At 41.3% G+C, this 11,960-nt stretch overlaps 1 pseudogene; it reads right to left on the bottom strand.

Annotated features, from left to right (window-relative positions):
• Positions 1-3,226: 3,226 nt before the first annotated feature.
• LOC115178015 (GTPase IMAP family member 7-like) lies at positions 3,227-4,889 on the bottom strand (annotated as a pseudogene).
• Positions 4,890-11,960: the final 7,071 nt, after the last annotated feature.

The following is an 11,960-nucleotide window of genomic DNA, read 5'->3' as shown; positions in this document are numbered from 1 at the left end:
ACTTACCTTTGCTGATTTTCATCGGAATGCACTCCCAGGACTCCCATTTCCACAAGAAATATTCGTTTTGTTCGATAAAGTCCATATTTATGTCCAAATACCTCCTTTTGTTCACGCGTTCAGATCACTTTCCAAAGGCAAAATGCGCGAGCGCAAAACCAGAGACGAAAAGTCAAAATGTTCCATTACCGTTCGTAGAAACATGTCAAACGATGTTTACAATCAATCCTTAGGGTCTTTTTAACATAAATATTTGATAATATTCCAACCAGAAAATAGCGTATTCATTACAGAGGAAAAAGAAGGAATGGCGCGCCTGCGAAGTGGCGCAGTAAACAACTCCTTGGTCTCAGGCAGTCCACTGATTGAATGGTCTCTTATTCTCTGCCCAGTAACAGTAGAAGCATGAAACAAGGTTCTAAAGACAGTTGACATCTAGTGGAAGCCTTAGGAAGAGCAACATGACCCCATAGACACTGTAGTTTGGATAGGGATTCAATTAAAAACTACAACCCTCAGATTTCCCACTTCCTGGTTGGATTTTTCTCAGGTTTTTGCCTGCCATATGAGTTCTGTATTATTCACAGACATTATTCAAACAGTTTTAGAAACTTCAGTGTTTTCTATCCAAATCTACTAATAATATGCAAATATTTGACTCTGGGCCCGAGTAGCAGGCAGTTTACTCTGGGCACGCTTTTCATCCAAACGTGAAAATACTGATATAAATATGAACTTGATTGAACAAAACATGCATGTATTGTATAACATAATGTCCTAGGAGTGTCATCTGATGAAGATCATCAAAGGTTAGTGCTGCATTTAGCTGTGGTTTTGGTTTTTGTGACATATATGTTAGCTTGAAAAATGGGTGTGTGATTATTTCTGGCTGGGTACTCTCCTGACATAATCTAATGTTTTGCTTTCGTTGTAAAGCCTTTTTGAAATCGGACAATGTGGTTAGATAAAGGAGAGTCTTGTCTTTAAAATGGTGTAAAATAGTCATATGTTTGAAAAATTGAAGTTTTAGCATTTTTGAGGTATTTGTAATTTGCGCCACGCTATACCATTGGATATTGGTGAGGTGTTCCGCTAGCGGAACATCTGTCCCTAACAGGTTTTAAGAAGGATGTTTGTATTGTGGAGGTACATGTGGGTTTCTTCCCAAATAGCACCCTATTCCCTTTATAATGCACTAGGGACTTAGTAGAAATTAGTGCACTATTAAGGGAATAGGGTGCCATTTGTGACTCATCCTACATATACCGATGTCTCTTTAGATACCTGTCTTATCTTTCACCACATCTCCATTATTATCCAATGGAACGATGATGAACTAGTTCTGCATGTTACCACATGTCCATTATTATCCAATGGAACGATGATGAACTAGTTCTGCATGTTACCACATGTCCATTATTATCCAATGGAACGATGATGAACTAGTTCTGCATGTTACCACATGTCCATTATTATCCAATGGAACGATGATGAACTAGTTCTGCATGTTACCACATGTCCATTATTATCCAATGGAACGATGATGAACTAGTTCTGCATGTTACCACATGTCCATTATTATCCAATGGAACGATGATGAACTAGTTCTGCATGTTTCCACATGACCATTATTATCTAATGGAATGATGATGAACTAGTTCTGCATGTTACCACATGTCCATTATTATCCAATGGAACGATGATGAACTAGTTCTGCATGTTATCACATGTCCATTATTATCCAATTGAATGATGATGAACTAGTTCTGCATGTTTCCAAACAGGGAAAGAGAAATTGTATATAACAATGGAGCAGAACGTTCTGTTTTCTCTTTTCCAAACTGGTTGAATGGCTATTTTACCCTGTAACCCAACAAGTCTGGCTGATACTAACTCAAAGTTCTCCTGACTTCAGTCTTGAAAGGCTATTTTGATGTCGGCACGATGACAAAGCAAATTTCTCTCTCTCTCGCTTGCTCACTCTATCTCTCAAATGTGAAATGAATCAAACACAGACCAGGGAGGGAGGGTAGTAGGAGAGGATATTTTCGGAATTCTGGTATTTCTATAACATTTCCCATAGAATACAGTTGGGGGGTGGGATACACCCCAATACTGCACTATGTGTACATTCAGAGGGTAGCTGGTCTCTGTACTACAGTTCTACCAAGTATTCATACCACTGATAGACTGTTATGAGCTGTTCTGACTGCAACTAAGCATTTATATAAGGTCATTTAGATGTTGTACATGGTCATACCTAGTTAGAACCACTTATAACCATACGTGAGTACATACGGTGCTTCATCTCTGCAGGTGATCTGTGTATCTGGTCAAAATCACTGATACAGGTCCCCCTCCACCCTCTGATATGTAGAAAGAAGAAAGCTGGATTCACTAAATACTTCTTAGAGTTCAGGTACTAAATACTTCTTAGAGTTGTTTTGTGCACAGTCATATGATACATGGTATAGAAAAGTACAATCTGAGGTGAGTACACGGGGAACTATATCTCTGCAGATGATCTGTCTATCTGGTCTAAATCACTGATACAGATCCCCTCCACCCTCTGGTGGATAACTTGTCATTATGTCTCCAGAGAAACCTAGATTCAAATAAAGGACCTATTTACCAAATGACTATGGGCAGAATTAGGTGTTTTCGGCTGAATTTTGTTAGGTCCATATTGTTACATAAACACTAAACAATGATTTAGATTTGTTAAGAACAAACTCAGGAAAAATGTGAAATTGAATAAACCACCTTTGGGCTATGATCACTAATATAATATAATAATATAATATCTAATATACCGCTGGAATTAAAATGACCCCAGTCGATAGCTCTGCCACCTTCCACTGTGGATGACGTGTATTGAGAAACAGACATATTTTTATGGGGGATGGTGTATTCTTATGCTAATTAGATAATACAAAATAAATGTGTGAAGTTTGAATTCAATTGCACACACTATGCATCCATTCCCCCTGTCACGAAGGGATTTATGGCTGATTTAAGATGAAATCGTCCACCCTGTTACTTTGTTTGGCACTTAATAGGCACTTCGAATGTTAAAATTAGGTGAAATTTTAAGGTTTTTTAAATAACATTTAAAGTTGCCTTAGCTGAGTACAATACATACAGTATATAACATCATAGAGGATTGAAACCACAATAGTCGACTGAAATAGTATCAAATATCCATTTACATTAGAAGTTCACCTCTTTAACCCTTTTTGAATCACAAATAGATTAAATGACCACAAAAAGTTTGATCTGATTGTATTATTTTGAATCACCTACAGTATACATGTAATTATTTGTCACTTAATTTGTTTATTAATTCATCAAGGACCATGCTTAATGTTAATAGCATAAGTATTGTACCAGCTTTTGCATACAGTAGCTAATTTCCATCTGTGGTCACTGGGCAGAAAACATACTTCTGTTTTTTACTGTCTCTTCTCTAGTTTACCCAAAATGATACTATACTACATACCAACAGAATTGATCCTGCTACCACGATCACTGCTGCTTCAGCAGCGATAAGTGCTGCAGTCCCAGCTACCCCAACTGAAGTTAAAACTAATATTTTCTTCATCTTTTCTGCAGCCAGTCTCCTCTTTTCTTCTTCCTGTCTCCTCCTTTCTTGCTCCTGTAACTCCTTCTCCTCCTCTCCTCCTCCATCTCCTGTTTCTTTCTCTCCTCCTCCTCTCTCAATTTCCTCTGGGCCTCCTGGTACATCTCATTGGTGTAGTGTTGTCCTCCATTCATCTCCACCATCTCTTCTATCTTCTTCAGCAGCTCTTTGACCTGAAGACGGTCATCCTTCTGATCATTATTGAGACAATGGTACCTTCCCCAACAGCTTCTGATCAGTTCCTGAAGTGCAACACAAGGTTTCAGACACTCTTCAACTGTTTTCCCCTTCAACTGATCTTCACCAGTGAACAGAATGATGGTGTACTTTGATGCTTCTTCTCCAAAGTTCTCCTGGATCCACTTCACAGTGTTCCTCTCCTCCTCTGTGAACCTCCCCAGTCTGATCACCAGCAGGAAGGCGTGGGGTCCTGGGACTGACATTTCTATACACCTGACTATTTCACTTTTCATCTCTTCTTTAGACAGTGTTGTGTCATAGAGCCCCGGGGTGTCGAAGACATTAATCTTCCTCCCATCCACCACTCCACTCTGTTTCTCACATGTTTCAGTTACAGACACAAAGGAGGCCTCTTCTGTAAAGGCTTTTCTCCCCAGGATGGTGTTTCCTGTTGAACTCTTCCCTGCTCCAGTCTTCCCCACCAGAACTATTCTCAGATCAGCCGGCTGCTCTGAGTCTGTGGAAATACAAATGGTAACACATTTTATCATTATCAGCTACCAAAGTCATTAAATTAGATTCACAGGGACATCATTGTCAGCTACCAAAGTCATTGATTTAGATTCACAGGGACAACATTCAGGTTACAGCAACAGATAAGCCTAACTTTTGCATCAGCAGGTTTATTTGTCCAACACAACTGTTATCTTGCCTGCAGGGCTGTCATTCTCAATGGGATAGGGTGATGAAACACCTATGGGTCTGGATCTTTCACCTAGGTATAATCCATCTACAGAACCTGAAATGAAACGGTTTTTCCTAGAATCTTGCAAAATTATTTTCAATGATTCCATAGTACACTCTGAAATATGTATTATTTATGAGAGAATAATGTGATGTGGATTTCTGTACTTTGGTTGGCTTGGTGACAGTGTACATATACTGTATTCTCTAGTATAATTGTTTTTACCATTCACTGTTTGGCAACAGAGGGAATTGGGGTTTATTAATTATCTGACCATCTTTCTGACCATAAAGGAATTGAGCCATACTCACCGAAGTCTGTCATCTCTTCCTGCTCAAGTAAAGGAACTATTGTAAACATTAAAAAAATGCATGTATAATTATACACTGCTCAAAAAAATAAAGGGAACACTTAAACAACACAATGTAACTCCAAGTCAATCACACTTCTGTGAAATCAAACTGTCCACTTAGGAAGCAACACTGATTGACAATACATTTCACATGCTGTTGTGCAAATGGAATAGACAACAGGTGGAAATTATAGGCAATTAGCAAGACACCCCCAATAAAGGAGTGGTTCTGCAGGTGGGGACCACAGACCACTTCTCAGTTCCTATGCTTCCTGGCTGATGTTTTGGTCACTTTTGAATGCTGGCGGTGCTTTCACTCTAGTAGTAGCATGAGACGGAGTCTACAACCCACACAAGTGGCTCAGGTAGTGCAGCTCATCCAGGATGGCACATCAATGCGAGCTATGGCAAGAAGGTTTGCTGTGTCTGTCAGCGTAGTGTCCAGAGAATGGAGGCGCTACCAGGAGACAGGCCAGTACATCAGGAGACGTGGAGGAGGCTGTAGGAGGGCAACAACCCAGCAGCAGGACCGCTACCTCCACCTTTGTGCAAGGAGGAGCAGAAGAAGCACTGCCAGAGCCCTGCAAAATGACCTCCAGCAGGCCACAAATGTGCATGTGTCTGCTCAAACGGTCAGAAACAGACTCCATGAGGGTGGTATGAGGGCCCGACGTTCACAGGTGGGGGTTGTGCTTACAGCCCAACACCGTGCAGGACGTTTGGCATTTGACAGAGAACACCAAGATTGGCAAATTCGCCACTGGTGCCCTGTGCTCTTCACAGATGAAAGCAGGTTCACACTGAGCACGTGACAGACGTGACAGAGTCTGGAGACGCCGTGGAGAACGTTCTGCTGCCTGCAACATCCTCCAGCATGAACGGTTTGGCGGTGGGTCAGTCATGGTGTGGGGTGGCATTTCTTTGGGGGGCCGCACAGCCCTCCATGTGCTCGCCAGAGGTAGCCTGACTGCCATTAGGTACCGAGATGAGATCCTCAGACCCCTTGTGAGACCATATGCTGGTGCGGTTGGCCCTGGGTTCCTCCTAATGCAAGACAATGCTAGACCTCATGTGGCTGGAGTGTGTCAGCAGTTCCTGCAAGAGGAAGGAATTGATGCTATGGACTGGCCCGCCTGTTCCCCAGACCTGAATCCAATTGAGCGCATCTGGGACATCATGTCTCGCTCCATCCACCAACGCCACGTTGCACCACAGACTGTCCAGGAGTTGGCGGATGCTTTAGTCCAGGTCTGGGAGGAGATCCCTCAGGAGACCATCTGCCACCTCATCAGGAGCATGCCCAGGCATTGTAGGGAGGTCATACAGGCACGTGGAGGCCACACACACTACTGAGCCTCATTTTGACTTGTTTTAAGGACATTACATCAAAGTTGGATCAGCCTGTAGTGTGGTTTTCCACTTTAATTTTGAGTGTGACTCCAAATCCAGACCTCCATGGGTTGATAAATTGGATTTCCATTGATTATTTTTGTGTGATTTTGTTGTCAGCACATTCAACTATGTAAAGAAAAAAGTATTTTAATAAGATTATTTCTTTCATTCAGATCTAGGATGTGGTGTTTAAGTGTTCCCTTTATTTTTTTAGCAGTATATATCAGGTTCAGATTCATAGCTGTACAGTTTTCCTTATTCATTGGAACTTTTCAAAATGTCTTCATAAATCACATCATATGTTATTAAGCTGTTATTTGTCAAATAAAAAACATGAGCTGACGCACACCCAGAGAAATGTATTTTATGTAGAGGTGCTGACTAACGGCGAATAAACTATAAGCTATAAAAAATAAATAGTCACACACTCCATATATACAGTGAGGGAAAAAAGTATTTGATCCCCTGCTGATTTTGTACGTTTGCCCACTGACAAAGAAATGATCAGTCTATAATTGTAATGGTAGGTTGATTTGAACAGTGAGAGACAGAATAACAACAAAAAAATCCAGAAAAACGCATGTTATAAATTGATTTGCATTAAAATGAGGGAAAAAAGAATTTGATCCCCTCTCAATCAGAAAGATTTCTGGCTCCCAGGTGTCTTTTATCCAGGTAACGAGCTGAGATTAGGAGCACACTGTTAAAGAGAGTGCTTCTAATCTCAGTTTGTTATCTGTATAAAAGACACCTGTCCACAGAAGCAATCAATCAATCAGATTCCAAACTCTCCACCATGGCCAAGACCAAAGAGCTCGCCAAGGATGTCAGGGACAAGATTGTAGACCTACACAAGGCTGGAATGGGTTACAAGACCATCGCCAAGCAGCTTGGTGAGAAGGTGACAACAGTTGGTGCGATTATTCGCAAATGGAAGAAACACAAAAGAACTGTCAATCTCCCTCGGCCTGGGGCTCCATGCAAGATCTCACCTCGTGGAGTTGCAATGATCATGAGAACGGTGAGGAATCAGCACAGAACTACACGGGAGGATCTTGTCAATGATCTCAAGGCAGCTGGGACCATAGTCACCAAGAAAACAATTGGTAACACACTACGCCGTGAAGGACTGAAATCCTGCAGCGCCCGCAAGGTCCCCCTGCTCAAGAAAGCACATATACATGCCCGTCTGAAGTTTGCCAATGAACATCTGAATGATTCAGAGGACAACTGGGTGAAAGTGTTGTGGTCAGATGAGACCAAAATGGAGCTCTTTGGCATCAACTCAACTCGCCGTGTTTGGAAGAGGAGGAATGCTGCCTATGACGCCAAGAACACCATCCCCACCGTCAAACATGGAGGTGGAAACATTATGCTTTGGGGGTGTTTTTCTGCTAAGGGGACAGGACAACTTCACCGCATCAAAGGGACGATGGACTGGGCCATGTACCGTCAAATCTTGGGTGAGAACCTCCTTCCCTCAGCCAGGGCATTGAAAATGTGTCGTGGATGGGTATTCCAGCACGACAGTGACCCAAAACACACAGCCAAGGCAACAAAGGAGTGGCTCAAGAAGAAGCACATTAAGGTCCTGGAGTGGCCTAGCCAGTCTCCAGACCTTAAACCCATAGAATATCTGTGGAGGGAGCTGAAGGTTCGAGTTGCCAAACATCAGCCTCGAAACCTTAATGACTTGGAGAAGATCTGCAAAGAGGAGTGGGACAAAATCCCTCCTGAGATGTGTGCAAACCTGGTGGCCAACTACAAGAAACGTCTGACCTCTGATTGCCAACAAGGGTTTTGCCACCAAGTACTAAGTCATGTTTTGCAGAGGGGTCAAATACTTATTTCCCTCATTAAAATGCAAATCAATTTATAACATTTTTGACATGCGTTTTTCTGGATTTTTTTGTTATTCTGTCTCTCACTGTTCAAATAAACCTACCATTAAAATGATTGACTGATCATTTCTTTGTCAGTGGGCAAACGTACAAAATCAGCAGGGGATCAAATACTTTTTCCCCTCACTGTAAACTCCCAGTAATATATTGGGTAAATCACCAAGTTTCTTCATCTCTGTGCCTTCTTCAGGGTAATGTCATAAATACTTGAACCAGGTTATGTAGACAAACACTGCAATTAGTAGCAACCAATGACAATAGTGATGGGTGTGTCATAATTATTATGTTAATTGTAATTAATTGAGTGAAACTGTTAAAAACAATAGTTTATGGCATATTAAATACATTAGTCTATTGTTATCATATGGAAACATAATTGAATATTGTAAATAATATTAGCATCAACATACATTATTGTTTAATTAAATTTCACATATTGAATTGTTTCCTATTTCATTAAACATTTTTGTTACATGTAATCTTTTGGTTAAACCATAATGCATAATAAGCGTCATCAACAATGGGAACATATTAGGTGTACGCTGATAAGCTGTAGAAATAATATATACATTTATAAGACTTGTTCATAAAAGAGAGAATTGTTCATAAGAAGGGCCTGAGATCAAAGTCAATATTCAGACCACTAGGGGTCAATGTTTTTAGAGAGGATATCCAGTAAGCCTCCCTTTGTAGTAGCAGGATCTCCATGTTACCTCCTCTCCTTGGTAGAGCAACATGCTCAATGCCTATGTATCTACAGACAGCTCTTCCTCTGGCTCCTCTACCAAAAGTGAAGGTTTTTTTCTACAACAGAGGGCAGTTGACACCGGGGACAATGTTGAGGACAACACTCCCAGCACGTAAGAGGATTCGGCGCATACATCGTGGGAGGAATAAATCCACTACCACCCAGCGATATCTACAAATTGAGATCCAGGACGGGCCCCCAGTCCAACAGGAGACAAATGTCTTCAACTTACAATGTAAGACCCTGACATCAGCTCACCTCAGTGTTCTCAATAAGGGGTTATGACCCTGACATCAGCTCACCTCAGTGTTCTCGATAAGGGGTTATGACCCTGACATCAGCTCACTTCAGTGTTGTCAATAAGGGGTTATGACCCTGACATCAGATCACCTCAGTGTTCTCAATAAGGGGTTATGACCCTGACATCAGCTCACCTCAGTGCTCAATAAGGGGTTATCATTTGTACCCACTGCATACATTAAGGACTTTGGCGTCCAGATAGATCTATTCAAGTTTTCGTAATCTGAGATTCTGTGAGTTCTTTGATAAGACTGAAATTTACATGACTCCACTTGAAATGTCATCTTCAGTGAGATGTATACATACAGTTGAAGTCAGAAGTTTACATACACTTAGGTTGGAGTCATTAAAACTAGTTTTTCAACCACTCCACCAATTTCTTGTTAACAAACTATAGTTTTGGCAAGTCGGTTAGGACATCTACTTTGTGCATGACACAAGTCATTTTTCCCAAAATTATTTACAGACAGATTATTTCACTTATAATTCAATGTATCACTGTCACGTCCTGACCACAGTAAGATGTTATTTTCTATGGTAGAGTAGGTCAGGGCATGACAGGGGTTGTTTTGTGTTTTTCTATGTTTTGTAATTCTATGTTTAGTTTCTAGTTTTCTATTTCTATGTTGTTGTTTTTTGGGATGATCTCCAATTAGAGGCAGCTGGTCCTCGTTGTCTCTAATTGGAGATCATACTTAATTAAGTAGGGTTTTTTTCCACCTGTGTTTGTGGGTAGTTATCTTCTGTTTAGTCTATGTACCTGACAGAACTGTGCGCTTTCGTTTTCTGTTTGTTATTTTGTCTTTAGTGTTTTCGAGTTAAAATAAATTTCATCATGAGCACTCAACACGCTGTGCTTTGGTCCCCTCTCTACGATAGCCGTTACAATCACAATTCCAGTGGGTCAGAAGTTTACATACACTAAGTTGACTGTGCCTTTAAACAGCTTGGAAATGTCTTTAGAAGCTTCTGAAAGGCTAATTGACATAATTTGAGTCAATTGGAGGTGTAACTGTGGATGTATTTCAAGGCCTACCTTCAAAGTCAGGGCCTCTTTGCTTGACATCATGGGAAAATCAAAAGAAATCAGCCAAGACCTCAGAAAAACAAATTGTAGACCTCCACAAGTCTGGTTCATCCTTGGGAGTAATTTCCAAACACCTGAAGGTACCATGTTCATCTGTACAAACAATAGTACGCAAGTATAAACACCATGGGACCAAGCAGCCATCATACCGCTCAGGAAGGAGACGCGTTCTGTTTCCTAGAGATTATATGTACTTTGCTGCAAAAAGTGCAAATCAATCCCAGAACAACAGCAAAGGACCCTGTGAAGATGCTGGAGGAAACAGGTACAAAAGTATCTATATCCACAGTAAAACGAGTTCTATATCAACATAACCTGAAAGGTCGCTCTACAAGGAAAAAGCCACTGCTCCATAACCGCCATAAAAATGTCACGACTCCTGCCGAAGTCGGTGCCCCTCCTTGTTCGGGTGGTGTTCGGCGGTCGACGACACCGGTCTTCTAGCCATTGCCGATCCATTTTCTATTTGTTTTGTCTTGTTTTCCCACACACCTGGTTTACATTTCCCTCATTAAGTGTTGTGTATTTAACCCTCTGTTCCCCCCATGTCCTTGTGCCGTATTATTTGTATGTAGTGCTTGTTGCACGTTGGTTCTGGTGCGCGTCGGGTTTTGCACCCATTTTTATAATATTATATTAAACTGCTACGGCTAATGTCTAGTTCTGCTCTCCTGCGTCTGACTTCACTGCCACCAGTTAAAGCATCCGCTACAAAAAAAGCCAGACTACGGTTTGCAACTGCACATGGGGACAAAGATGGTACTTTTTGGAGAAATGTCCTCTGGTCTGATGAAACAAAAATAGAACTGGTCGGCCATAATGACCATCGTTATGTTTGGAGCAAAAAGGGGGAGGCTTGCAAGCCGAAGAACACCATCCCAACCGTGAAGCACGGGGGTGGCAGCATCATGTTGTGGGGGTGCTTTGCTGCAGGAGGGACTGGTGCACTCATAAAATAGATGGCATCATGAAGTAAAATGATGTGGATATATTGAAGCAACATCTCAAGACATCAGTCAGGAAGTTAATGCTTGGTTGCAAATGGGTCTTCCAAATGGACAATGACCCCAAGCATACTTCCAAAGTTGTGGCAAAATGGCTTAAGGAAAACAAAGTCAAGGTATTGGAGTGGCCATCACAAAGCCCTGACCTCAATCCTATCGAACATTTGTGGGCAGAACTGAAAAAGCGTGTGTGAGCAAGGAGGCCAACAAACCTGACTCAGTTACACCAGCTCTGTCAGGAGGAATGGGCCAGAATTCACCCAACCTATTGTGGGAAGCTTGTGGAAGGCTACCCGAAACGTTTGACCCAAGTTAATCAATTTAAAGGCAATGCTACCAAATACTAATTGAGTGTATGTAAACTTCTGACCCATTGGGAATGTGATGAAAGAAATAAATAAATAATTCTCTCTACTATTATTCTGACATTTCACATTCTTAAAATAAAGAGGGGATCCTAACTGACCTAGGACAGGGAATTTTTACTAGGATTAAATGTCAGGAATTGTGAAAACTGAGTTGAAATGTATTTGGCTATGGTGTATGTAAACTTCCGACTTCAAGTGTAGGTCTACCACGCTAATCAATAGATTTACCTGCCCTACCATGAG

The sequence above is a fragment of the Salmo trutta genome, chromosome 38 (genome assembly GCF_901001165.1).
Source record: "Salmo trutta chromosome 38, fSalTru1.1, whole genome shotgun sequence".
Lineage (NCBI taxonomy): Eukaryota > Metazoa > Chordata > Actinopteri > Salmoniformes > Salmonidae > Salmo > Salmo trutta.
Note: the sequence above shows the minus strand (reverse complement) of the source record. Positions and strands in the feature narration are given on the sequence as shown.